Source organism: Neolamprologus multifasciatus, chromosome 3, assembly GCF_963576455.1.
Source record: "Neolamprologus multifasciatus chromosome 3, fNeoMul1.2, whole genome shotgun sequence".
Classification (NCBI taxonomy): Eukaryota; Metazoa; Chordata; class Actinopteri; order Cichliformes; family Cichlidae; genus Neolamprologus; species Neolamprologus multifasciatus.
In genome coordinates this window covers 34,644,010-34,650,093 of record NC_140441.1, presented here as the reverse complement: position 1 = coordinate 34,650,093, position 6,084 = coordinate 34,644,010, and positions in this window count along the sequence as shown.

Genomic DNA, 6,084 nt, shown 5'->3' with positions numbered 1-6,084 from the left:
CAAGTGACTTTTGCAGGTGTTCGATAAAAAAATAACAGAGCAGGAAGAGGAAGAGTAGGGTAGGAGTAGGGTAAGGGTAAGAGCAGGCCTACAATATTTCCCTGTTCAGCTGAACACTTTGACTTGCCCCAACAAATGGTTTTTTTAGTACCTTGTTACAAATCTGGCTTTCTTTGTGTTTCTAATTGCGCTTAATTCAATTCAATTCAATTCAGTTTTATTTATTTATATATAGCGCCAAATCACAACAACAGTTGCCTCAAGGCGCTTTATATTGCACAGTAGATCATATGACCCCCTATGAGCAAGCACTTAAATTAAATTGGTGGGTTTTGCCACATACTGTATACAAGAGGTAACATCTGTGCTACACATTGAGTTGGGAGTTCCCAGCAGTCCTGCTTAAGTATTAGTTCAGTTCATTAATTTTAGTTTTGGGGAGAATCCTGAGTCAGATGGGTCCTCTCTCTTATTTTGTCAAGTACATTAAGTTTCTTGAACTATAGTTGTGTTCCCTTAAGGCATGGTGTTTAGAGATTTGGAGACTCAGCTAACAGAAGTGTTAGAACTGTGCATGCTGGATGTTTGGTGCTTGCAAATAAGCCAAACACATGGCAGCAGCTCAGTGGATTTAGGCATGTAGACATGGTCAAAGAAACCTGCTGAAGTTCAAACTGAGCATCACAATGGACAAGAGGGCTGATTTAAGATGGACTGTCTGAGTATTTCAAATAGTATTGCTAATCTGCTGGGATTTTTTCACACATCCTTCTCTAGGGTTACAGAGAATAATCTAAAAAAGAGAAAATATCCAGTGAGCAGTGGTTCCTTTCAGAGGAGAATGTCCAGAATGTTTCACGCTGATTAGAAGGCAGCAGTAACTCAAATAACCACTCGTTACAACCAAGATATGCAGGAGAGCATCTCTGAATGCACAACACGTTGAACCTTGAACTAGGTGGGTTTTAGCAGGGGCTTGTAACCAAACCGGATGCCACTCCTACCAGCTAATAACAGGAAATTAAAGCAAGCTTTTCTACAAGATAGAAAAATGTTGCCTGGTCTGATGAGACTCAATTTATACTGCAACATTTAGATGACAGGGTCAGAATTTGGCCTAAAATTAATGAAAGCAATGCACTATCACAAAATTTGTCAACAATTCAGACTGTTGCTGGTGGCACATTTTGAGTTTGTGGTACCAATGCACCATTGTTTCAATGCCACAGCCTACACCACAGCATACAAATGATGATGGCTGCTTTTAGCTGGGTAATGCACCATGTCACACAGTGTCACAAAGTTTACTCTACTTAAATTACTCAGCAGTCATCAGATCTCAATCCAATAGAGGACCTTTGGGATGTGGTGGACCATGAGATTTTCATTATGGATATGTGTAACTGTGTGATGCCATCAAGTCAATATGAACCAACATCTCTCAGCACAGATTCCAGGACTCTGTTGCTATTAGTGCCATGAAAAATTAAAGCGGTTCTGAAGGAAAAAAGGAGGTTAAAGCAGTTACAGTATAGCAAGGTGTGCTTAATAAATTGGCAGGTGAGTGTAAGTGGTTCAGGTTTAGTATAATAAATCCATATTTCTACATAGTTTCAATTTTCATAGGGTTTGGTATGATTACATTTGATTCAGTTTTATGTATACATCTCCAGTTCACTACAACAGTTGACTAAAGTGAGTTTATACTGGAGAATAAAGACAACAGGCACTTGGTGACTGTGGAGAGGAAAAACTCCATTTTAACAGGAAGAAATCAGCAGTATCAGGCTCAGGGAGGGGCAGCCACCTGCTGCAACTGGTTGATGAAAATATTTGAAAGGAACAAAGTCTATGTCCCAGTCAGTTACATTATGAGGTAAGTGTTTATCACCCCAGGTAAAGTTAGTAAATTTAAGCTTGGGCTTCCAAAGGACTTGAAAGAATTCATCCAAGAATTTCCATTGGATGAACAGAACATACTGAATCTGGTTGTTGACTGTTAGTCTCAGTAATAACTCACAAAGAATAAAAATCAATACTGATAAAATGCAAACAAGACTTTCAAGTTAGCTCACAGAACTGTGCCTTTCTAGTTCGTACAGTCACCACAGGTATGTAAAGGTCCAGGGTTTGAACCCCACAGTTTCCATCCGAATAATGATTCATGCGTGTGATACTTTACAAAGTGCTCGTTGACATTTGCGTGCCATCTGCTCGGACTGGCAAAGGTCAAAAGCTGAGTTGGTCCTCAGAGTATGCAAACTGAAACCTCTTGGTTTCAAAGTGTACGGGAGCTGCTGTAGAAGCAACAGGTTCTGACTGTGGTCAGCTAGCCACAAATAGGCCATGTGTGTCATTTTCACAACTAGTGAAGAAAGAGTTAAAATGTAGTCATGGTGAGATTCAGTTAGTTACTTTGTCGGGTTTTCTTCATACAAAGCAACAAAAAAAATGTTTGCTTTATATTCTTTCTACATCTCATCAGCTGTATATGTCTCATAATATGATTTATTTATTTTTATAACTACTCATTGTTATGTACACCTCTGTCTCCTGAAATATTTACCACCCAGTTACTGAGTTGACTATCGTTCTTTTTAACCTGCTCTCTCCTCGCTGACTCACGCCTTGTGCTGATTGGTTGCAGGAAATCATGTTCATGCTGGTTGGCTCACCTCCATCAGCTCCAGCATTATTCCTCACTTGGTCTTTGCTGTCTTGTTTATCACTTTTGAGCTAAGCTCGGACTTACCAGTAGTACTGTTTTCATTGATGGTTGTCAGTAATATTAGTTGGGGTCAGTGATGGGGATAACAAACAAATTGTGGCAGGATCAGCCTGATATTATTTGTACCCAGCTGTAACTTTACTGTATAAAGAGCTAACATCTCCAAAATGTCAGGAGTAGTTAGTCATTACAACAAGTGTTTGTGAACTAAAAATCAAGAATGTGGGATACTGTTTGTCTGTGATTTGAAGAGCCCAACGTGTGCTCCCGACGAAGGGAAACCAATTCTGCAGGGGAGACCTACCTTGGCACTTGTGCAGGTGAAGCCAAAGGGAAGATATGCTTCACCATATTTTCTAGTCTTTGGCTTAGAATGAAGTTGGTTTGGAAACATATTCAGCGATGCTTCATCTCCTGCTTTGCGTTTGTGTTGGAGCCCAAACACAAAAAACCTGTCCATTATGCTAGCAGTATCCAAGCACTGTTTTTGTTTTTTTTTTCTTTTCATACCGCGGCCCCCTCCTGCAATGGTTCTGCGCGCCCTCTAGGGGGCGGGCCCCACACTTTGGGAAGGTCTGGTCTAGCACAACACCTGGAGCTAAGGGGGCAAAACAATCGCATGAGTGCTGCTGTTTGACTGAGGAAGAATAAAGTAGTTGTGGTAAGTCAATCACACGACCACTTAAAGACAAAGTACCAAGGTGATATATACCAGTTTTTAAATTGTGTTGATAGGCCACGTAAAACCAGAGTCATGATAAGCAATATAAACACTGTGTTTTTTCCTCAATAGTTTCGTCACGTTTACTGTCTAAGGACAGCGCTAGCAAGCACTCTCTGCTTATGAGCAAAACAAAAAACAAAAAAACAACAGGGGAAGTTTTAGGAGTGACGGCGAGAGAGAGAGAGAGGGACAGCAGAAAAAGAGACAGAGCAAGTTTTGAGATGTGAGAGATTTGTGACGTTTAGCATGTTTGCAGTGTGTAGTTAATGTGTTGTCTTGTGTAGTTAGTGTGTAGTGTTGTGGATAGTTTTGTGTTGTGTGTCAGAACAATGAGGCGACTGCTGTCTCCAGGCAGAAACAGGAGTGATACACCTGCTGCTGTCAGACCTGCAGGTATCAGGCTGTGATGTTCTTCTTTATAGTCGACAGAAATTATTTTGTTGGAGTGGCACAAACAATTTGTGTGGCATCTTATTGAATGAAGAACAGCTGATTGGTCTGTAAATAGTTTGAAATGGTTATTTAAGAAATCAAGGTAAATGGGGGGTAGGTGGGAATAGATGGGAAGAACAGCACCAGCAACAGCAATTGGCAACCAACATTAACCACAACCTCATGAAGCCTTGACTTCAAACTCTCTGTTGTGATGTTTTGATCTGTTGCCCCAAAATGAAAAACTGCCATGGAAGGAGAGCGGGGAGTTTTGGGGGTTTTAGTGAATGAACTGAAGCTTCTTCTAACATTGATGTTGCCCCTCTGACAGGGGCAACATCAAGGTTAGAAGTCAAAAATTAAATAAATTAAATAAAAAACAAGTCACTTCTTTAATAAATATCTTATTATTTTTGTCAATTGTGTATAAAAAGGCGGCTGGGCAGTGTTTCAGGCTAATGATATTACTTCCTTATATCAATGACACAGTATTGTTATTAAGAATATTTTTAAGATTTCAAATGTTGCTGAAAATGAAAGCGAGCTGACAAGATGTACCGTTTTTAATCTTTCAGTTTCCTCCTCAAATACCCAGTCATGACTGCATCTGTTTCCTGGGGACAGTTGTGGCTCAGGAAGAGGTATAGTGGGTCGTTTATCAAATTACACGGCATGCATGGTAACGTATCCTTGCAGTGCGTGTGTGTTAAGACAAGGTGTTTTGGTTTAGAAGTCACTAAATGGGCATAATTGGGTGAATGTACTGAAAGCACTTTGAGTGTGCAGTTAGTTAGAGAGGAAAAGCAGCAGTCCATTTACAATATGATTACATTATACTGTGAGACACTGTGTCTGTACATTTCTTTTTTGTTTTCTTTTTTTTGCTTGTTTTGTTTGGTACTTTAGCAATCAGAATTATTGTCTGAAGGCCAAAAAAGATGCCCAGCGGATTTGTTTTTCCAAGTGGGTCATTATGGCTTTATATTGGTATATTGGTCCATTAATAATAATTTATTTATTTTAAGTTATTAGAGACTGGGCAGACATGAATGGGGGATAGGAAAGGGAAAGAAAGAAAAACAGAGGGGATGAGGGTCAGTGAGCGAAGACACTAAAAAAATAATCCTCCGGATCACCTGTTGGAACAAAAAAGAAAAAAGAAAACAAGCAAAAAGAGAACAACACAGTAGGGAGACCACAGCAACAACCAAGGTAAGTAGAGTAACAGTAAATAATAAATACTGAATGTTACTGAACAGCCCACAAGACCGACAGTGCACAGTATGCTTTGAGGCAGCAGCCAAGGAAGATATAGTGTTTTTCTGTGAGCACCCGTGTGTACACCTGCTGTCACAACCTCAAAAGGTTTCTCCATGCAACTATCTGCTAGAGGGTGTGGGGAGTCATAGCCCTGCCCCCCAGGGCATGAAGCAGGTATGGTGGAGATCCAGGCCCCAGACATCCAGAGGCCCCCTAGAGTGCGAGAGTCCAAGCAGGGATACTTGGGGGGTGGCCCTGCCAAGGGTGCCCCGACCCCCAGAAGGGGCCTGACCAAGGGCATCAGCCACCGCCAGGGAGTGTGGTGAGGGAAGATAGGCCCCCACACCTGGGGGGTGGGGGGCTGAGATGTTCCCAGAGAGATGGAGTCCAAGACCCGACCTGACATGTTTAAACCATGTTTAACACAGCGGCTCAAATTTCATCTGAAATTACTGATCTTGATCTTGCTCTGCCTCTCATATTGTTGCGATCCTTCATCAGTGTCATCTTTGCAACATCAGTGATGTCTGTGCTGTAGTTTTGTGTAACTTCTCCCTCGTGTGGTTAACATTAGGCATCACATGAGAATCACTGTGCGAAATGTGACAAGACACGCAAGTTGAAAACTATTGTAAGCCACAAAACGCTTGAGACAAAACATTGAGACTGTGCTTAAAAAAATGGGACAAAAGCTGCAAATTTAAAGCATCCAATGCACCAAAAGCTGGATTTCATACACTTTAGGCAATAATTTCCCTTTCTGTAGTTTGTGTAAGCACTTTTTTAAATGCTATATGGTGTGTCGTGGCTTTAAACCAGTGAAAATTAACATTAACGAGGTCCTGCCGATGTGTTTCTGAGGTGAGAGGCCAAAACTGAGCTAGCATCCTGTGCCTGTGGTCGATGACTCAGTTCCTGAGAGCGAGGGAAACATGAGAGG